The 23308-nt window shown below is 41.0% G+C and overlaps 1 protein-coding gene across 1 annotated transcript in view; it reads left to right on the forward strand.

The window, feature by feature from the left end:
• ICA1 (islet cell autoantigen 1) overlaps window positions 1-23308 on the forward strand; it is a 154033-nt gene that overhangs the window by 46468 nt on the left and 84257 nt on the right. The gene's annotated exons all lie outside the window — the stretch shown is intronic.

Raw genomic sequence — 23308 nt, forward strand, 5'->3', positions numbered from 1 at the left:
ATCCTACTTCCGTAGTGATACTGCCTTGGAAACCCAAGGAGGGGTCGCTGTGAGTCGGGGCCGACTCGATGGCAAACAACAACAACAACAGAGATTGGGGAGTGTTGTTCATTCACATTACTTAGGTGTCTGACTGAAAACTTCTGAGCCTTTATTATAACATACCAATAGTTTCTTATTTAACAAGCATTTATATAATGCGATGTCTGTGTCTGGTACTGTTCTAAGCTCTTTACTAGCATGGGCTCATTTAATCCTCCTAATAACTCTATCAACAAGATAGAGTATTTCCCCGATTTTTCAAATGAAGAAATAGCCACAGAGGACAAGGAAATGATGCAAGGTCCACAGCTTGCATTGGAACCCAGCAGGTGGGCCTCAGCATCCCTGCTCTTAACCACCACACAGCACTGCCTTGCTTTGCCACACAGTTCACATCTTCACTTTCTAAGCAAAGCAGAGCTATCCCAGGTGTCCTGTTGGCTCAGGGTCATCATTAGGCAAGTGCAGTAGTAGCAGTGAGGGCCAGAATGGGGTGGGGGTGGGGGGGTGATTGGAGATGGGAGGAAGGGGATGCCAGCTCCTGGGCAGGTGCTGCTTGCAGAATACTGGGAACACCAGTGACAGCTGTGGCTGGCCAGGCCACAGGCCAGATGCCAACAGCAGCCCAAGCAGCCACCTGCATCAAGCCTCAGCTCCTGAGTTTGAGTAGCCTGGGTTGAAGTGGAGCAGCCCTGACCACTGGAATCTTAGGTGGGCAGCAAGATTCACAGACACCCCAGCAAGCAGGATGGAGCACTATCAGAAAGCTGGCTCTATGATGATCCCAGCACCTTCCCGATATGCCAACTACCTCTAATACCCTACAGATGTTGGTCCAAGATAGTAGCAAAATCCATACCTTTCTGGTGCTGGTACTGGGTCAGTTGGAAGGAGGCAGTGCATACCATGTGGTATTCTCAGGTTCTGGCCAGACATTAATGAAGACGGTCAGTTGCACTGACATTGTCAAGCAGTGGGTACCAGGCCTATATACCAGCTCACCAAGTTACACTTCCTGGAGACAGAGGACAGCTGGGTCCTAGCCTCACCAGACACAGGCCTAGACCCCCTCACAGTATGTAGCCATGTGCCTGCGCTGTGGGCACTTTTCAGCCGGGAACCCCTGGACCCAGCTCTAATTGTGGACCCCAAAGAAGGGCTTGAGGCCCTGGGTCCTGAGGTTCTTGTCCAGCACCCTGTCCTCCAGACCTGAGGGTCTTGGGATGGCTGTGCTTCCTCCTATGAGTCCTTCCAGCTGCTCAACATCCCCAATAAGGTCCCCCAAAATAATAAATTTAAACACATTTCTGTCATGTCCTATTCTACTTCCTAAACTAGAGGTTTATTCTCAGCTACTATCATTATTCCCTTCTTACATCCAGGAGGTTTCCAGTTTCCACTGATACTACTTCTGAAGTATCTCTGGAATAGGTTCCCTCATCTTATCCCCACTGCTACTACCCAAAGTGGAATCTCCCTCAATTTAGAAGATTGCATTTGGCTCCCAGCTGGTCTCTCTGCCATCCTCCATGCTAATGTTAGTCCTAACTCTGTAACATAAAGCTGATCATATCATTCTCTTGGATAATAACTTTCTGTGGCCCCACTTGGCTAACTGACAAATCTAAACTTAGTATAACCTTCCACGTCCTTCACAAGCTGGCTCTAAAATACTTCCCTCAACCTTCCCTCTCAAATAACCTTCCCTCCTCTATCTCCCCCTGCCACCACATGCACAGACACCCTCTGTATTCTGGACACATTGAAAGATATGCTGTTCACCTCACTGTCACATACCCTGCCTTTCACAAACCCTGCTTATCCTACCTGAAATTCCCTTCTCCCTTATTCTGTGACTTTAGAGCTCCAACACCTCACTGAAGACCAAGTCACCCTGGGGAAACTTTGCTGGACATTACCTCTTCTCAGTGTTCCAATGGCACTTTTATATAGCTCTTCACGTGGCACATAGTAGATATTTGATAAAAACTGTATTCATCAAATTAATAAGCTCATAGTTGCCTTGAAGGCAAATGTTTACTCTCTGAACTCCATAATAAAGACACATGACATGCATTTTATAAATGTTTGTATCACTGAACATAATTTAATCCTGCCATGAATAAAATTGAGACTAGACTATGCAAGCGAGGAGCCTTTTCATCTTAACGTCATAAGTGATATCACCTATACAAACTAATTCATAATTCCCATTACCTAATTTGTATAAGAGAGCCATGGTGGCACAAACTCTTAAGCACTTGGCTGCTAACCAAAAGTTTGGTGGTTTGAACCCATCCAGCAGCTCCATGGGCGAGAGATCTGGTGATCTGCTTCCATAATGATTACAGCCTAGGGAACCCATGAGGCAGTTCTGCTCTGTCGCATGTGGTCATTATGAGTTTAAATCAATTTGACAACGCCAAACAATAACAATAATTTACATTGTTGTTGTTGTTACATGCTGTCAAGTTGCCTCCAACTCATAGTGACTGTTCTGGTTACCTAGTGCCACTCTGAGAGGAATATACCACAAATGGGATGGCCTTAACAAACAGAAGTTTATTCTTACAATTTGGAGGCTTTAAGTCCAAGTTCAAAGTGCCAGGCTCTAGGGGCTGGGTGAAAGCCCCTCAGCCTTGGGCTTCAGCTCTGCCTCCAGCTCCCAGCCCACTGGACTAGAGGCTTTTCTTCATTCAGACAGCTGCTGGCTGCTGAGGCTGCCAAGCCCAAGATTGACAAGTAAAAAGGCACAGTCTCGATGTTACCAAACCATATGACAGGCCATTCATTCAAGTCCATTTTAAGTCCCCAGATCGGCAGAGCATAGCAGGCTGCTGAAAAATGGCATGGCTGCATGCAGGGTCCAAGTGTGCCAGAAGCTAGAGACCATTCCCAAAGGCTTCTCCTTGTATACAGGAAGCAGACTATATCCCAAAGGCAGCTACTCAGCTACTTGTGGTAGTGCCCACCATGGAGTTGATTGCCAGTCTCAGCATGAGGAATAACTACCACCAGCTGCCCAGCCACTCAACCAGGCCCAGCCAAGTTGACACACAAATATAACCACCACAGCGACCTCATGTACTACAGAACAAAACATGGCCCGGTCCTGTGCCAGCCTCACAATCCCTACTGTGCCTGAGCTCATTGCTGCAGCCACAAAGTCTGGCCATTCTCACTTCCAAGGGGCATTCCAGCTGCACTTCTTTCAGGGCAGATTTGTTCATTCTTTTAGCAGTCCCAGGTACTTTCAGCATTCTTCGCCAGCACCACAACTCAAAAGCATCAACTCTTCTTTGGTCTTCCCTGTTCATTGTCCAGCTGTCACATGCATATGAGGCGATTGAAAACACCATGGCTTGTGTCAGGTGCACCTTAGTCTCAAGGAAATATCTTTGTTCTTCAGCACTTGAAAGAGATCTGTTGATACAGATTTGCCCAGTGCAATACGTCTTTTGATGTCTTTACTGATGCTTCCATTGGTGTTGACTGTGGAACCAAGTTAATATGAAGTCCTTGACAACTTCAGTCTTTTCTCCATTCATCATGATGCTGCTTATTGGTCCAGTTGTGAGGATTTTTGTCTTCTTCATATTGAGGTATAATCCATACTGCAGACTGTGGTCTTTAATCTTCATTAGTAAGTACTCCAAGTTATCCTCACTTTCAGCAAGCAAAATTGTGTCATATGCATATCTCAGGCTGTTAATGAGCCTTCCTCCAATCCTGATGCCATGTACTTTTTCATATAGTCCAGCTTCTCGGATTATTTGCTCAGCATACAGATTGAATAAGTATGGGGTAAAAGGATACAACCTGATGCACTCCCTTCTTGATTTTGAACCATGCAGTATCCCCTTGTTCTATTCAAATGACAGCCTCCTGATCTATGTACAGGTTCCTTGTGAGTACAATTAAATGTTCTGGAATTCCCATTCTTCTCAATATTATCCACAGTTTGTTATGATCCACACAATTGAATGCCTTTGCATAGTCAATAAAACATAAGTAAACATCTTTCTGGTATTCTTTGTTTTGAGCCAAGATCCATCTGACAACAGCTATGGTATCCCTTGTTCCACGTCCTATTCTGAATCCAACTTGCATTTCTGGGAGTTCTCTGTCGATATACTTCTGCAACCATTTTTCAGTTATCTTCAGTAAGATTTTACTTGTGTGTGATACCAATGATATTGTTCAGTAATTTCCACATTCTATGGGATCACCTTTCTTTGGAATGGGATATGGATCTCTTCCAGTCAGTTGGCCAAATAGCTGTCTCCCAGATCTCTTGGAATAGCCAAGTGAGTGTTTCCAGCATGACATCCACTTGTTGAAACATCTCAGTGGGTATTCCGTCAATTCCTGGTGCCTTGCTCTTCACCAATTACCTCAGTGGAACTTCAACTTCTTTCAATACCATTGGTTCTTGATCATATGCCACCTCCTGAAATGGATGATCATCTACTAATTCCTTTTGGTATCATGACTTTGTGTGTTCCATCCATCTTCTTTTGATGTTTCTTGTATCATTCAACATATTGCCCATGGAATCTTTCAGTATTACAACTCAAGGCTTAAATTTTTTCTTCAGTTCTTTCAGCTTGAGAAGTGCTGAACATGTTCTTCCCTTTTGGTTTTCTAACTCCAAGTATTTGCACATTTCATTATAATAATTAATTTTGTTTTCTTGAGCTGCTCTTTGAAATCTTCTGTTCAGCTCTTTTATCTTGTCGATTCTTCCATTTGCTTTAGCTATTCTCCATTGAAGGACAAGTTTCAGAGTGTCTTTTGACATCCGTTTTGGTCTTTTCTTCCTTTCCTGTCTTTTTAATGACCTTTTGGTTTCTTCATGGATGATGTTCTTGATGCCATCCCACAATTCCTCTGGTTTTCAGTCACTGGTGTTCAGTGCATTGAATCTATTCCTTAGATGGTCTCTAAATTCAGGAGGGATATAATCAAGGTTATATTTTGTCTCTTGTGGACTTCTTTTAATTGTTTTCAGCTTCAGCTTGAACTTACATATGAGCAGTTGATGGTCTGTTCCATGTCAGCTCCTGGCCTTGTTTTGGCTGAAGATATTGAGCTTCTCCATCATCTCTTGCCACAGATGTAGTCTATCTGATTCCTGTGTACTCTGTCTGGTGAAGTCCACATGTACAGCCACCATTTGTGTTGTTGAAAAAAGGTATTTGCAATGAATAAGTCATTGATCTTGTAAAATTCTATGATACGATCTCTAGCATCATTTCTATCACCAAGACCGTATTTTCCAACTACCAGTGATTATTCTTTGTTTTCAGCATTTGCATTACAATAACCAGTGATAATTGACACATCTTGATTGCATGTTCAGTCAATTTCAGACTGCAGAAGTTGGTAAAAATCATCAGTTTCCCATCTTTGGCTTTGGTGATTGGTGCATAAATTTGAATAATAGTGGTATTAATTGGTCTTCCTTGTAGGTGTGTGGATATTATCCTATCACTGACAGCATTGTACTTCAGGACAGATCTTGATACATTTTTTGTGATAATGAATGCCAGGCCATTCTTCAATTTGTCATTCCCAGCATAGTAAATCATATGATTATCTGATTCAGAATGGCCAAAAACAGTCCATTTCAGCTTACTAATGCCTAGGATATCAATCTTTATGTGTCCCATTTCATTTTTGACAACTTCCAATTTTCCTAAATTAATGCTACATACATTCCATGTTCTGATTATTAATGAATGTTTGCAGCTGTTTCTTCTCATCTTGAGATGTGCCACATCAGCATATGGGTGACCCGAAAGATTTACTCTATCCACATCATTAAGGTCAGCTCTGCTCAGAGGAGGCAGCTCTTCTCCAGTATTATTTTGAGTGGCTTCCAACCTGAGCAGCTCATCTTCCAGCATTATATTGCACTATGTTTCAGGGCTATTCATAAAGTTTTCCAGTAATATATCAGACAGTGTTTCACTGCTGTTCATAAGGTTTTCACCAGCCAAGTCTTTGAGAAGTGAATGGCCCCTTCCTTCCTGCAAGTCTGTCTTAATCTGGAAGCTCCGCTGAAACCTGTCCACCATGGGTGACCCTGCTGGCATTTGAAACACTGATGATCTAGCCTCCAGCTTCTCACAACACTCAAGCCACCACAGTACGACAAACTGACAGACAAGTTTGTCTCCCTTAGTTGTTCCAAACTGCTCTGCTCATCTCCTGGTCTCCTACCCTGCTCACTTACCCGCCTGCCCCTGTGGCACAAACACCTGCCTTCCACTGCTCCTGGGGCTGGCTCACCACAGCCTGCCTCCACACATACAAACTCCCACCTCCCACTGCTCCTAGTGCTGGCTTACCATGGCTTGCCTCCATGCACACAAACTGCTGCCTTCTGCTGCTCCCAGGCCTGATTTACCATGGCCTGCCTCCATGCATACATACTCCTGCCTTCCGCTGCTCCCAGGGCTGGCTTACTGAGGCCTGCCTCCACACACATGATTTCCCACCTTCCATTGCTCCTGGGGCTGGCTTACTGTGGTCAGCCTCCATGCACACAAACTCCAGCTTTCCAGTGCTCCTGGGGCTGGCTTACTCTGGCCTGCCTCCACACATACTGTAATTTGCATAAGAATAAGAAATAATCAGTATGACTTCTAAAAAGAAACATATTTTGCAGTACCATAAAAACTAATGTGTTTACTTAAAATAATTTTTTTTTTTAAATGGAGGGCTGTAGAAATGACTGCTTCTCTCTTGAGAGGTGTTGAATCTTTGCAGATGGCATTTCTCTAATTATTTAAGGGAAATGTTTGCTTAACTCTCAAGTGTCAGAGTGAACTTTGGACAAAAAGTGAGTTTTCTAAGTGTGAGGTGATCTGGCCCAAGCTAGTTTTCCTTTTACTAGATTGGCTTTTCTTCCTAAGACTTATATATATTGGATGGCATATGAAAGTCTGGTTTCTAGAATTTCATGGAAGAAAACATGCAAAACATACAGACTGACTGACCACTGAACCCTTGTGGCTATCATATTGCATGTCATACTGCTGCCATCAAACGACAGATCTCATAGAGTGACCTTCTCAGTGGCTCAGCAACTAGAAGCTCTTAGATGGATTCAGTATGTCCATGTTCATCACGTGTGCTCTGTGACTCCACGGTGGATTATACACATGACACCCAACCCCAACCACAGACTGTTCCATCTGCCTCTTTCTCCTTTTGGTAGCTCCTAAAGAAAATGTCATCTTCAATTATAGTTAAATGGAAAATTACTGTGTTCAAGTGCTACTGTCTCTGGGCTCTCTTGTTTCGGGCTCCAATCTGTCATATCTACATATCCCTCTAGATTACCCTCTCCTTTTAGTTAACAGCTCAAATATCATCTTTCCCAGCTAGTCCTCTTATTCTCTATGATAAATTAGTTGCAGTTTTTATTATCTTCTAGGTTGTAGTATATAGGAAGATAATTGCATGCTGATAGATTAGCCCAGCATTATTGATTTAAAATATTTATCCTTTAGGGATCCATCCCACTGTGATATTATTTAAAAAAAAAAAAAAGATTTACCTGGATATGCAAATAGAATGTGGATTTTAATTTCAAATAGAAACAGTATATCTACTATTTCCCAAATAACGATAGCTTTGTAATACTGTAAATTGTTTTTATTAGAATCTGAAAGAACTTTCAAAAATTCAGTGTTCTTTGCAACCACACTTTTTAGAGAGAGAAAAATAATGGTTTGATGTTTGTCTAGGTTGTCACTTTATCAAACTGGATTTCTAAATTGGCTGTAAACCAAACCAAACTCATGGCTGTTGAGTGTATTCCAATTCATAGCAACTCCACAGGACAGAGCAGAACTGCCCCATAGGGTTTCCAGGTCTGTAATCTTCATGGAAGCAGATTGCTACATTTTCCTCTTATGGAGCACCTGGTGGGTTTGAACTGCTGACCTTAGTAAGATAGCTTTAAATTGCAATTACTTTGGGAAAAGCTTGTGTTCTGTGTTAGTTTATCATTATATAGGCTATTGAAAAGTTTTGAATAGCACTTTTTTAGATGATTAAATTATTTTGTTAACCCTCACAAACTTTTCTAACAAGATGTATTAAAGCAGAGCCTATAATAGAGCCATACACTGTCAGTGGCTTTACAAGTTTTCCTGTCAATGAAACTCAGAATCCCCTTGCATCCCAAGTCCTAAGTCCATCCGTACCTTAGGGTTTGAACTATCAAAAGAATGAGTTAATAGGAAACAGGAACTTCCCATTCACAGTTCTGATATTAAGAAAAAAATGTTTGGATGATTTCTTGGTCTCCAAAGAGTTGGTAAAATTATAATCTAACACAGAAATTAGAAAGTGGAGGCCCACATATTATACAGTTTATGCCCTAGTCAGTGATGACTTTTTACTGAATGCATGTACCATTCTTGGCTAGTTTCAACTCATTTCTCTCAAATGTGTCTTCATGTTGCCACCTTAATGAGTTCTTGATGAAAATAAAACCACAAAGTGGCTTTAAAATGTATGTGCTATTGGTATGTGTGTGATCTCACAATCTACTATATAGCCACAGCAGTCAGAACAGCCTGGTACTGGTACAACACACACATAGACCAGTGGAACAGAATTGAAAGCCCAGAAGTAAACCCACCCATCAATGAACAGCTGATATTTGACAAAGGACCAAAACCCATTAAATGAGGAGAGATAGTCTCTTTAAAAAATGATGCTGCGCACACTGGGTATTTATTTGCAGAAAAATGAGACAAGATCCTTATCTCACACCATATAAATAAAACTAAGTCAAGATGCATCAAAGACCTAAATATAAATGCTAAAACTATAAAGAACATCAAAGGAAAAATGGGAGCAAACTTGGGGGTCCTAATACAAGCGTAAATACACTACCAAACATAACTAAAAATGCACAAATAGCAGAAGATAAACTAGGTGACTAGGACCTTCTGAAAATTAAACATTTAGGCTCATCAAAAGTCTTCACTAAAAAAGTAAAAAGAGAACCTCCTGACTGGGAAGAAGTCTCTGGCAATGACATATTGGACAAGGGACTAATCTCAAAAATTTATAGAAAATTTCAGCACATCAACAACAAAAAGACAATCCAATTCAAGAATGAGCAGGGGACATGAATAGACATTTCACCAAAGAAGACCTTCTGGGGGCCAACAAACACATGAAGAAATGCTTGCAATTAGTACCCATTTGTTGTTGTTGTTAAGTGCTGTTGAGTCATCCCTGACTTAGAGCGACCCCTCCTTGGGTTTCCGAGGTGGTATCACTACAGAAGTAGATTGCCTAACCTTCCTTCCAAGAAGTGGCTGGTGGGTTTGAACCGCCAGCCTTCTGGTTAGCAGTCAAGTGCCTTAGACACTGCTACCAGAGCTCTTAGTACCCATTAGAGAGATGCAAATCAAAACAACAATGAAATATCTCATCAGCATGAATAGCAAAGTTCAAAAAAAGAAAGACAACAAATAGTGATGAGGAGATGCAGAGACTGGAACCCTTATACACTTCTGGTGGGACTCTAAAATGATGCAACTGCTGTGGAAAATGGTATGGCACTTATGGGACTCTAAAATGATGCAACCGCTGTGGAAAATGATATGGCACTTCCTTAGAGGTTGACAATAGAAATACCATATGATCCAGCAATCCTACTATTAGGTATAAATGCTAGAGAAATAAGAGCCATTACACCAGTAGTTATATGCACACCCATGTTTGTCACAGCATTATTGATAATTAGCAAAAAGATGGAAACAACCGAAGTCTCCATCGATGGATGAATGGATAACCTAAGCTACGTTTGCACAATGGAATACTACCCAACATTAAAGAATATCAGTGAATTTGCGAAAAACCTGTTTTGGTTACTTAGTGCCACTCTGAGAGGAATATACCACAAATGGGTGGCTTTAACTAACAGGAGTTTATTCTCATACAACTTTGAAAGCTAGAAGTCAGAGTTCAAAGTGCCAGGCTCTAGGGGCTGAGTGAAAGTCCCTCGACCTTGGGTTTTAGCTCTGCCTCCTGCTCCCAGCCTATTGGAGCTAGAGGTGTCTCTCTACTCAGGCAGCTGCTGGATGCTGAGACTGACAAATCCAAGGTCTACAAGTAAAAAGGCACAGTCCTAATATTACCAAACAACATGGCAGGGCATTAATTCAAGTCCAGAAAAAGTCCCAAGATCGGCAGGGAATGGCAGGCTGCTGAACAACAACCTGGCTACATGCAGGGTTCAAGTGTTCCAAAAAACCAGAGACCTTCCTCAAAGCTGCTTCTAATATGCTGGAAGCAGACCACATCCCTAAAGTAGCTACTCATTTGCTCCAGTAGATTCCACTATGGCGTTAATTACCAATCTCACCATGGGGAGTAACTACATCCAGCTGCCCAGCCACTCAAAATCAGGCCCAGCCAAGGTAACACATAACCTTAACTACCACAGCCTCATAACACAGATGAACGTGGAGGACATTATGCTGAGTGAAATTAGCCACTAAAGGACAAATATGGCATGAGACCAGTACTATAAAAAGTTTACATACAGAAACACTCTTTGAAAGTTACCAGGGATGGGAGGGGAAGGAAGAACAAATCACTAACTAGCCAGACTTGAGTGAAGGGAAAAGCAATGTACAATAAGGGCGAGGTCAGCATGAAATGATCAAGGCAGACTAAGACATTGGGGAGGAGCACAAGAGTTAGGGGTAACAAGGTAAACAATATTATATACGCAATCCTGCAATAACAGAAATAACAGTAGTCTACGAGTGGGTGCACAGACATGCAAGCTGAACAGATGTGGGAAAGCAAATGGGGCTACACCCACAGACATATATATATAGGTTTGACAGAGGATATTTCTCCACATCTATTTATATGTACTGCAAATATATCCATGAATATAGTAGACCATACAGGAGGTAATTCTATGTAAACTTCTTAGCTAGTACCAAATACCTTGATAGAATGATTCACTGGGCTTGGGAGCTTAGGACCAGAGTCTCAGGGGACATCAAGGTCAATAGGCATAACATAGTATGCAAAGACAATGTTCTATATCCTACTGTGGTGAATAGCAACCAGGGTCTTAAAAGCTTGTGAGAGGCCATATAATATGCAAGTATTGGTCTTCTCCTGTCTGGAGCAAAGAAAAGTGAAAGAATTCAAAGACAGAGGGAAAGAATTAGTCCAAGGAGTAATAAACAATGAGACTCTCAGCCCCAATGACCCTGAGACCAAAGGAACTAGATGGTGTCCAGCTACCAGTGCTGGCTGCTCTGAAAGGGATCGCAATAGGAGGTCCCAGAAAGAATGGGAGAAAAATGTGGAACAAAATTCATAATTAAAAAAGACCAAGCTTATTTGTCTGATAGAGACTGGTGGAAAGCCCGAGACTATAGCCCTTAGTCACCCTTCAGAATTGGAACTGAATTCACCACCAACCAAACAGTAGGCCTGTAAGGTGAACAATAGCACCAAGGAGGTACTTCTTAGACCATCAACCATATGAGACCAACAGGACAGCATTTGCTCAGAAGGCAGGATGAGATGGGAAAGAAGGACAAAGGGAAATGGGAAACACAAGGAATTGGGAAGAGTCCTGTTACATTGTGGGGATTGCAATCAGTGTTATGAAAAAAATGTGTATGAATTGTTGAATGGAAAACCAATTTGTTCCATAAACTTTCACCCAAATCACAATAAAAAGTGGAAAAACATTACAGGAAAAAGTAAAGCAAACTGGAAAAATGTCTTTTAAAAAAATTTAAATAGTGAAAAAAAAAATGTGCTACCTTTCTAGCATAAAATTTTCAGGATAATTCCAGGTTTGATAACATTATCCCAAGGGGAAAAATTCTGTTTCTTACTGAGCAACTATCCCACTTAAGCATTAAATAAGATAAATGAAATTTGTATGTCTGAATTCTAACATAGTAAGCTAGCCAATTTTAAGTGGACTGTAGGAGCCCTAAAATGAAGCAGGCCTACAGGGTCATTGAAATGAAATTCTCACATGCATTAATCAGGCTTCTGTTGTTACCATCAAATGAAATATGATTTTAGGGCTTGGTAACACTTCACACTTGATTGGCTCTTTCTATGGTTACCCAACTATCTGTCCATCCATCTATTTAAATTCACTCCCCAGCTGTGATTCTGAGACAACCATTGTCATTTAGATGCCGATTCCTTACTGTAGTTCTTTTGGAGACTCCAAACATTGAAATAAGGACTCTTCCTCAAGATACATTAATTATATAAGCAAACTGAGAGATGGGGGTTTTTCTGGTTTGTTCTTTTTAATAGTTTCTTTCCTGGGCCTCTAGAGGGGGACTCTGCAGTTCTTACAAGCAAAAAAGAGTTCATGAGTATTAGTGATTGGAGGTAAGTCCAGACAAAGAGACTAAGAAAAGTTATCCACATATGAGGATTTGATAATCTGTAGGTGAGAAGTTTGTGAATTAATGAGTATGAAATAAATGAAGCAATTTCTGCAAAAGACAGAAAAGCTAAAAGGAAGCTAGAAGAGTAAGGTACATTATATTAAGTATCTTTTTCTCTTTCAGATTTTCATTTTAAAAGTTAGAGGGTAAAAGTTACAGGAAACCCTGGCTACAGCAGTTACCTCCAGGACAGGAAACTGTTTGGGGGATGATATGATATGAGATGAGCAAAGATGGGAATAAGGTTTACGTGTCAACATAAGCCTTTTGTATCTTTTCAATTTTGTGCATGTACATGTATTGAAATAATTTGTACTAAAAGTAATGGCAGTTTAAGAGAGTTTTCTGATGTTTCCCCATTTCTATGAAATTTTATTTATTCTTACTTTAATCTCATTAATTCTCATCATTTTTAATAAGAATTAATTCTTACTACTTTTAAGAGAAGAGAGAAGGAAGGCTTTAGGGGCAAAGATGGGAGGCAGAGTCCCAAAGGTGGTGTCATCTGAGCAGCTTTATAGAGGAGGCTGGAGGATAAAGTCACAGGGAGAGCCATGTGAGAAGGTTCAATCACTTAGGGACAAGGGATCAAAAACGATGCCTGAGGGAAACCCACCAAAATTAGGAAAGAATATGGGAATGTTTTCTTTTAAAAGCCTTCACTGTTCTAGGAGAACTGAAACAAGTAGAGTTACGTTTATCCTGAAGGGGAAAAAAGTGAGAAAGTGAAGAGATAACTTTTCCCATGCACCCTCAGTTGTGTCCTGCAAAGAACATGTTCTGTGTTTTGCACCAATAAGGATGTACAGAAAATCTTTTCCCAAAACAATCAAAGAAGAGTGACGATAGCTATTTCAGAGGAAATAGCCTCCATGTTTTCCATCTAACTGTTGGGACTTGGTGATGAGTTCGACCTCTCGAGGCTGACATTTGGTCCCTTAACTTGAAGGCTTTCTGCTGGTCACTATTAATAGCTTGTTCTGTGTTCATTGCCCACTTCCTGACTCTCATTCATGCTATTTAATATGCTCAGACAAAATCTTTCTGCAGTCTCTCTCTCAACTCTTTTCTCTAAATCTAGCAATTTCATCAGTCCTTTCTTAGTAGTCTTACAGGTTTTACAGAGCATACCAAGATTATTTACATGCTGATGAACCCAAATTTTGTTGCTCACATTTCCTGAGAAGTAGTATCAATTGCTATAAATCAAACAACATGCCTTTGGCTTTGTAGTGTTTGTTTATCACTAGTTTACTTTTTTTTTAATACTTGCATAGGGTATCCTAATGCTCAGGCACTACGCCACCAGAGCTCCCTCAAATATAAAAGGGAATTAAAATACATGAAGACTGTGACCGCATAGGGTTTTGTGCAGTGTCTAACAAAGTTTACATGTCAAAATAAGATACAAGCGGGAGGCAGAAGGACCTAGTTCCTCCCAGAGTTTGCAGAGAATATATAAAGGACTCAGGTTTCACTTGTATTTTATCATGGTCACCACAAATCAAGTGTTTTAAAATAAAAAGTTGAAGGCATGCTTAATTTTAACAGTTTCCATGTCTTTCCCGTCCAGGCTGTGCACGAGATGCCTGCTCACCCTCCTTCCCCAGCCCCTGCCAGGAGAAGCCAGTGATTTGAAAATTGAAGCTATGTCAGCTAAGCTTTTATTGGGACTTATTATCTGGGGCTCCGTCTGCTTTTAATTTTAATTCTTTGCTGAATGAACTAGCAACTTTTTTTTTTTTTTTTTTTGCATGTCTTCCATTTTAAAATAAAAAGCAATGGCTAAGTATGGCCATGTGAAGCCAGACAGTGATTATGTTTCAAAAATTAGACTCTTTCCTATCCTTGATATATTTTAGATTAGGACAAGACCCCTTGCATTCTTTATGGACCTACTTGTCCCTCTTCAGTCCTTGACACGTCCCCATTCTCCTCCACCAGTCTCCAATTTCAAGTAATAAATCATACAAGTAAAGTTGACATTAAGAAACTGGTATAAGGAAAGAGTGTTTTGAAAATAAAATGATGGTTTGATCAATGTTTTTACTTAAAATTCTCTCTAGAAAGTATATTTTAAGAAAAAGTTAAACATGAGTTGTGCAAAAATAAAAATACTGTCATTTTTTGTTTAAAGATATATCTTTTTCATAGTGGAAAAGCACAGCAGATATTTAAACTCAATGATGAACAATATGATAGTTTATTTATGCAAGATAATTAACATATTTGATTTTTTTCCCAGCCTAGGGTTTTTCATACCATTCTGCCTTATAGATAGATGTAACAATCTTTTAAAATGTACAGAATGCAGAATCTTTGTGATTAAATATTTGTAAAATGCTCTTCAGTTTATAAAGCTGTTAAATATTCATTACTTCTTAAAGGTTCACAGCAGTTCAATGAAAGTATGGATTTGCTAAGGCCTCTCTGGTAGCATAGTGCCTAAGGCACTTCACTGCTAACCAGAAGGCTGGTGGTTCAAACCTACCAGCCACTCCTCGGAAGGAAGGTTGGGCAATCTACTTCCATAGTAATAATACTGCCTCAGCAACCCAAGGAGGGGTCGCTATGAGTCAGGTCTGACTCGACGGCACATAACAACAACAACTGAGACCAAGTGAATCTGACTGACTTGTCCACAGCTGCCCATATGAACCAGGACTCAAATCCAAAGCCTCTGACTCCAAAATCATTGGTCTTTTCACTGCTTTTGCCTTGAGTTCCTCATACTTCAATGAGTGGATTCGTGTACTTAGTCCCTGTGAGAGAAAATGTTTCTGTGGTAGAGGAGACACAACTTTTTGTTAAAGAACTAGCCATGTCTTCTAGCACACTCCAAGTCTCATTTTCACTGACCACAAAGGGTCATTTGAAAGCAACCTTAAGAAATATTTGGGGCTTTCTTTTCTTTTTCTCACTAAAACAAAAAACCAAACTCACTGCTATTGAATCGATTCTGACTCATAGCGACCCCCATTGGGTTTCTGAGGATATAAATCTTTTTTTTTTTTTTTTTTTTAGGATTTGGGTGAAGATTTACAGAGTAAATTCACTTTTCATACAGCAGTTCACATATACTTTGTCTCATGTCATTGACCAAAATTTACAATGCAGCAGCTCCCCTCCCACTTCCTCCCCATAGTTACCTCCTCCCAGTGTCCATCCCTTCATACTCTTCTGCACCCTGAGCTATCTCCCTGTGCATAAGCAGCCCTTCCTTCTCCCATGATTGTTCTCTCCAGGGCGTGTGTCTACTTGAGGTAAATGTTTAACTCACATGCCTGTACTTTGTTTGGCTGGAAACCACAGTTGTGGGTTCAATTCCAGACCTGAAGGGCAGCTAGGGGCCATAGTCTCAGTGGTTACACCAGGCTCCATTGGACCAGCAAACCTGGTCCCCACCTTCTTTTTTTTTTTTTTTTACCTCCAAATGATTTTGAGTTTTGTACCACATTGTTCTCCGAGGAGGATATAAATCTTTATGGAAGTAGATCACCCCATCATCCTTCTGCTGGCCTGCTGGTAGGATTTGAACCGCGATCTTCTTGGTTAGCAGCCAAATGTCTTATCCATTATGCCACCAGATCTCCTATCAGTTTCTCTATCCTGTGGACATCTAGTCACTTCTCTTTGTTTGGCATTTAGGACTTCTGTTCCACCTTATTCTGCGAGTGTCCTTTGATGTGGAATGACTGCTCTAGAGGGTGGATTCTTGGGGTGCCTGAATTCCACAACAGTACCCTTCAAGCTCAGGGCCTCAAACCTGAGCTTTGATATATGGATAGAAAACAGGCATCACAAAGTCGGCATCTCAGCTAAAGATCCTATGCAAAATTGGCCCACAGGTTTAAAAGCCAGTACACTGTAGAGAAGTTTTTATTTGTAAGAGTAAAGTACAGAGGCCCTAGGGCAAATAGACACACAAGATAGTAGGCCACCTGTGGCTGTTTCTGATACAGCACATCTTCCCACACACTCAGCTAACCTGAGTTAGGGCCAGTCTGACCTGAGTAGTGTAACCATCCTCTGAGAAGTGAGTTTGGCTTCTGGAATCCTAGGTCCCACCTGGGAATTCTGATTCAGGAAGCCTAGGGTGGGGTTCAGGGATCTGGTTTTTAACAAGCTCCCAGGTGAATCCATTGTTAATACTCATGGTCCGCACCCAGAACACATTGTACCAGCATACCACTATGGAAGCACTGATGCTCACAGTGATGACAGGTCCTTTGAAGAGGGGTAAATTTTCTCTATTTAAGACATATTCAGGAAGACAAGTGACTAATATATGAAGATTTCTTATATTTTAAAAAATAGAGTTAATTTAACTTAAATTAAACCACCTTGTTTCCCAGAAATAATAATAATAATAATAAAAACCCCACCGCCATCAAGTTGATTTTGACTCATAGCAACCCTCATGCAGTTTCCAAGGCTGTAAATCTTTATGGAAGCAGACCACCTCATCTTTCTTCCATGGAGCAGCTGGTGGTTTTGCACTGCCGACCTTTTGGTTAGCAGCCAAATGCACTACCAGCAACACCCCAGGGATCCGCCTATGTAAAGCATTACTATACTTTCTGACAAAAGGTCATTAAAAAGACAGGAAAGGAAGAGACAACCAAAATGGTTGTCAGATGACACTCTGAAACTTGTTCTTGAATGGAGAGTAGCTAAAGCAAATGAAAGAAATGACAAGATAAAAGAGCTGAACAGAAATTTTCAAAGAATAGCTCGAGAAGACAAAGTCAGTTATTACAATGAAATGTACAAAGACCTGGAATTAGAAAACCAAAAGAGAAGAACACACTTGGCATTTCTCAAGCTGAAAGACCTGAAGAAAAACTTCAAGCCTCAAAATACAATATTGAAAGATTCTATGGGCAAAATATTCAGTGATTCAGGAAGCATCAAAAGAAGATAGAAGGAATACTCAGAGTCACTGCACCAAAAATTTTGGTTGATGTTCATCCATTTCAGGCAGTGGCATATGATCAAGAACCAATGGTATTGAAGGAAGAAGTCCAAGCTTCACTGAAGGAATTGACAAAAAAACAAGGTTCCAGGAATTGATGGGACAACCATTGAGATATTTCAACAAACAGATGTTGCACTGGAAGTACTACTCGTCTATGCCAAGTAATTTGGAAGACAGCTACCTGGCCAACTGATTGGAAGAGATCCATATTTGTACCCATTCCAAAGAAAGGTGATCCCACAGAATGTGGAAATTACTGAACAATGTCATTAATATCATATGCAAGTAGAATTTTGCTGAAAATAATTGAAAAATGGTTGCAGCAGTATATTGACAGGGAACTTCCAGAAATGCAACCTAGATTCAGAAGAAGACATGGAATGAGGGATATCATTGTTGATGTCAGATAGATCTTGGCTGAAAGCAAAGAATACTAGAAAGATGTTTACTTGTGTCTTATTGACTATGCAAAAGCATTCAACTTTGAGGATTATTACAAATTATGGATACCACTGAGAAGAATGGGAATTCCAGAACACTTACTTGTGCTCATGAGGAACCTGTACACAGAACAGGAGGCTATTGTTCAAACAGAAAAAGGGGATACAACATGGTTTAAAATAAAAAAAGATTCGTGTCAAGGGTTCACCATATTCAGTGGTAATGGCACTTATTATTATTATTATTCAGTCTGTATGCTGAGTAAATAATCCGAGAAGCTGGACTATATGAAGAAGAACGTATCATCCAGGATTGGAGGAAGGCTAATAAACAACCTGCAATATGTCAGTGAAGGCAAACATTGATATACAAGTGGATAGATGGGTGGACAGGCTGAACTATTAAGTATGTCTATACAGGGGGGAGCATGCCCAAGACCATGTATAGTGTTGGCAGACTGTTTCTACAAGTGTATTTGTGTGTTCTGTAAGAATTTCCAGGTATATAGTAGAGCTGACAAAGAACAAGGTTGTAGTCACTTCTTGGCCACAGCCAGCTACCGAGATGGAGCAAGTAGTTGGGACTGAAGACCATAGTCACAGGGGACATCAAGCTCAACTGGCATAATATACTACACAAAAACATTGTTCCACATCCTACTTTGGTGAGTAGTGACTCGGATCTTAAAAGCTTGCAAGTGGCCATCTAGATGCAATGATGGGTCTCTCCTCATCCAGAGCAAAGAAGAATGAAGAAAACCAAAGATGCATGGAAACAATTAGTCCAAGCGACTGGTACAGCAGCATGCAGTCCTCAGCCTATGCAGCTCTGAGACCAGAAGAACTAGATGGTGCCCAGCTACCACTGTCAACCACTCAGAGGGGGATCTATGTAGGAGATCCTGGATAGAATGGGAGAACAATGTGGAACAAAACTCAAAATCATTAAAAAAAAAAAAAAAAAAGGAGGGGGGGAGGGACCAGGTTTGCTGGTCTGATAGAGCCTGGTGGAACTCCGGAGACTATGGCCCCTGGCTACCCTTCAGGTCTGGAATTGAACCCACTCCTGTGGCTTCCAACCAAATGAAAGACAGGCATATGAGCTGAACATTCCCATTAGGTAGCTATGTTCCTTGGAGAGATCTATCATGGGAGAATAGAAGGGCTGTTTATGATCAGGGAGACAGCTTGGGGGGCAGGAGTGCATGGAAAGGAAGGACACAGGGAAGAGGTAACTGTGTGGAGGAAGTGGGAGGAGAGTGGTTGCATTGTGGGAAATTGCAGTCAATGTCATGAGACAAAGTGTGTGTGAGCTGCTGTATGGAAAGTGAATTTGCTCAGTAAACTTTCACCCAAATCACAATAATAATAAAAAAAAAAAAGCCTGCAGTGTAATATGCAGATGACACAACCTTGCTTGATGAAAGTGAAGATGACTCGACGTACTTACTGATGAGATTAAAGACTACAGTTTGCAGTATGGATTATACCTCAACATTAAAAAAAAATGAAAATCCTCACAACTGGACTGATCAGCAACAACACAATAAATGGAGAAAAGATTGAAGTTGTCAAAGATTTCATATTACATGGATCCACAGTCAACACCTATGGAAGCAGCAGTCAAGAAATCAGACAACGTATTGCACTGGGCAAATCTGCTGCAAAAGATCTCTTTAAAGTGTTGAAGAGCAAAGATATCACTTTGAAGACTAAGGTACGCCTAACCCAAGCCATGGTATTTTCAATCACCTTGTGCATGTGAAAGCTGGACAGTGAATAAGGAAGACTAAGGAAGAGTTGATACTTTTGAGTTGTAGTGTTGGCAAAAAATACTGAAAGTACTATGGACTGCCAAAAGAATGAACAGATTTGTCTTGGAAGAGGTGCAGCCGGAATGCTCCTTGGAAGCAAGAATTTCCAGACTTCGTCTCACCTACTTTTGTCATGTTGTCGGAAGGGACCATATGCTAAAGGATGTATTGTGCTTGGTAAAGTGGAGAGTCAGCGAAAAAAGAGAGTGCCTTCAATGAGTTGTATTGGCACAGTGACTGTGATGATAGGCTCGTGTATGGCAAGGATGATGAGGATGGTGCATGACCATGCAGCATTTCATTGTGTTGTGCATTGGGTCACTGTGAGTCAGAGCTGACTTGATGGCACCTGACAACAAAAACAATGCTTTGTGGTACTTACTGTACATTTGCTTGAAGCCTGAGGGCCTACAGATTTGTGTACCACAGGCTCTCGTTTTGTTTACCTATAATCCCTCATTTCAGTTTATATGTTGAATCTATTCAAAATTCACCTACCTATTAGTTCTAGCTTGGATAGACTGTTTTTGGATGCTCTTTCAGAATTCTGCATCCCTTCTCCTCCCCTGTCCTGCAAGTGGCTTAGAAAGATGTCCTTGAAGATGCTTTCTATCTTCCAATTCCTTTCTAGTGTTTGGTGCAGCATGGCCAGCCTGGGCTTGCATGGGCTCCTTGAACAGATCATTTGTTCAGGGTGTCATGGTGTGTGATTGAAGCTGTCACTGTGGTAATGCTTACTTTCTATTATCAGTTCTGACAATGCTGCGGCATTCTCAGCCACTTTCCTTTGAGGAATCCCTGCCCCTCCCCCAATGACAACTTATACTGCCTGTGATTTCAGTTTGGCCCCAAGCCCAGGAGATGCCTCTTGAAGCCTTGGCTATGGGGCCATTTTGTTACACAGCAGTACCTGTCCCTGGCAAGCTCATGGGGAAGTCACTTTTGTCTTCTTCTATAAAGCATGTGAGATTTATCTAGATTTCTTCTTTTCCCACCCTGTAGCCCAGAGAGATGTTGTTGTTGTTATGTGCAGTCAAGTCGGCCCCAACTCATAACGACCCCTCCTTGGGTTTCTGAGGCGGTACCACGATAGAAGTAGATTGCCCAACTGTCCTTCCAAGGAGTGGCTGGTGGGTTTGAACAGCTAGCCTTCTGGTTAGCAGTCAAGTGCCTTAGGCACCACGCCCCCAGAGCTCCCAGAGCTAAATTTAGTCCTTCTTCACCAACTGCACTGCCTCTCTTTGATACAACTGACCCTGTTTGGAGCGGAGGCAGATTGTAGAGGCAAACCCCATGCAAACTCCCAAACAGATAATGGGGCAGAGGCTCTTCTGCCTTTGGTTGGTCTCTCAGTTCTTTCCCTCCCTGGCTTTCTTCCTTCCCCACCGTTACCACCCCCACCAATACCGTAAAAAAGCTATCGGTGAGTCTGCCTACTGAAGTGAAGGATAAAGATTGTGTGACATCCTTTATACTCTGGCAGAACCCAAGTTTCATGCCTACTGTCTTACTGCAGACTTACTTGAAAACCTATTTTGGGCTGCCAGAAGCTAGAGAGCACCACTTACTTTCTCTTTGTATTTTCAGGAACAATCCAAAGCCATAGCCTCCCACACATCCCAAGCAGACTTGTGCCCAAGGCTAACAATGGAGAAGTTCATTTGCATGGACATACAAACAGAAAAGCACATTGACGTATTTCTAAAAAATATTACCCTCATTTCCCACTACTGGGACACAAACACTGTGCCTTCTGAGCCTATGCCTTCATTTGTCATACTCACCTGACCATATAGACTCAATCAGATTTCTCTTTTCTTCTTTGCATTGATGGAAGAAGCAGTAATAAAAATAGAATAAACATAATGCACAAAAATATTTTATTTTAGTCCAGAACATAGCTTCATAGCTTCAGTTACAAAAGTAGAAGCCAAAGCTTTCAACAGATTTCTTGAGAAGTAACAAATGACAGTGAGAAAGAAGAACAGAATGACACACCATGAAAGTATGGGGGTTGGCTGGACATTTAGTAGAGGCGGACAGATTCACCAGCTTAAAACTCAATGATATTGATAACAGTGGCTTAAATCTTCATGAAACTGTTTCATTATATTCAAGAATCTAAAGTGGCTTTCAACAGTCAACTGTATTGAGTCTTATTTCTTTTATTCAAGTGTTCTTTCAACTCCTCTTCTCCTGTATCCCATCAGTTTTATCTCTTTGATTCCCAAACAAAACCCCTTCCAAACCCTTCCTAGTCACAACACCCCAAACAGGAAGTTTCTTCCTTACTTCCTCCTTTTTAATTTATAGCCACCACCTCCTCTAAAAACCAGAACCAATTGCCATCAAGTTAATTGCAACTCACCATGGCCCCGTGTGTTTCAGAGGAGAACTGTGCTCCACAGGGTTTCCGGTGGCTGTGACCTTGGAAGTAGATCACGGAGCCTTTCTTCTGAGGTGCTTCTGGTAGACTTAAACCACAGAGCCCTGGCTTAAACCTGGAACTTCTTGGAATTTGCTTTTTATACGCTGCTTTGTAGTTGTTCTAATGTACTATTTTGTAATTGTTCAACATATTTTTCTTTCTGTCAACTGTATTGAAGGTATTTTGATGCATTGATATTGGGTATGAATATATATATGGTTGTTATATTTTCTTAAAGGACCACTGATGGCACAACAGTTAAGTGCTCAACTGCTAACTGAAAGGTTGGTGATTTGAACCCACCAATGGCTCTGCAAGAGGAAAGACCTTTGCTCCTGTAAAGATTACACCCTAGGAAATCCTACGGGGCAGTTCTACTCTATTGCATCAGGTCACTATGAGCTGGAATGGACTCCATAGCACACTACAATAACATATTTTCTTTTCCTTTTTTAATTTTTATTGTGATTTAGGTGAAAGTTTACAGAGCAAATTCATTTTCCATACAGCAGTTTATATACATTTTGTTTCATGACATTGGCTGCAATGCCCCACAGTGTAACAGCTCTCTTCTCACTTCCTCCCTGTAGTTACCTCTTGCCTGTGTCCCTTTTATCAATACATAATGTTCTTTTTCTTCTTTTATTATATATTCTGTTCTATGAGGAACTTGAATTGAAAGAATCTATGCTTTGTGACTCTAATCAGTGCTCTATTGTTTTTTTCTTCTGCTTCAGTCAAAAATCTTGTTGCTTTTTATTTACTCAGTCAAGCATTTTTATATGCCTGTTTGTGTATTAATTGACAATTGTTTGTCATTTAGAGGATATTCATTGTTTTCAAAAGTACATTATAGCCTTTCCATTAGCTGTTCCTTGTCATCTTCCTGTGAATCAGGCCAGCAAGACCTGCCTCATCCTTTTCACATGTTATTTTGTACCGTTTCTAAACACAGAGTTTTTCCTTGAAGCAGTGGTCAGGATTCTGCTACCCCAGTCCCATGGAAAGAGGTTCCCAGTGAGCAGGATTCAATGAAGAACAACCAAAAACCAAACGCACTGCCATTAAGTCTATGCTTACTCATAATGACCCTATAGAACAGAGTAGAACTGCCCCATAGTGTT

The sequence above is a fragment of the Orycteropus afer genome, unplaced genomic scaffold (assembly GCF_000298275.1).
Source record: "Orycteropus afer afer isolate SDZICR_OR568_19922 unplaced genomic scaffold, OryAfe1.0 scaffold00119, whole genome shotgun sequence".
NCBI lineage: Eukaryota > Metazoa > Chordata > Mammalia > Tubulidentata > Orycteropodidae > Orycteropus > Orycteropus afer.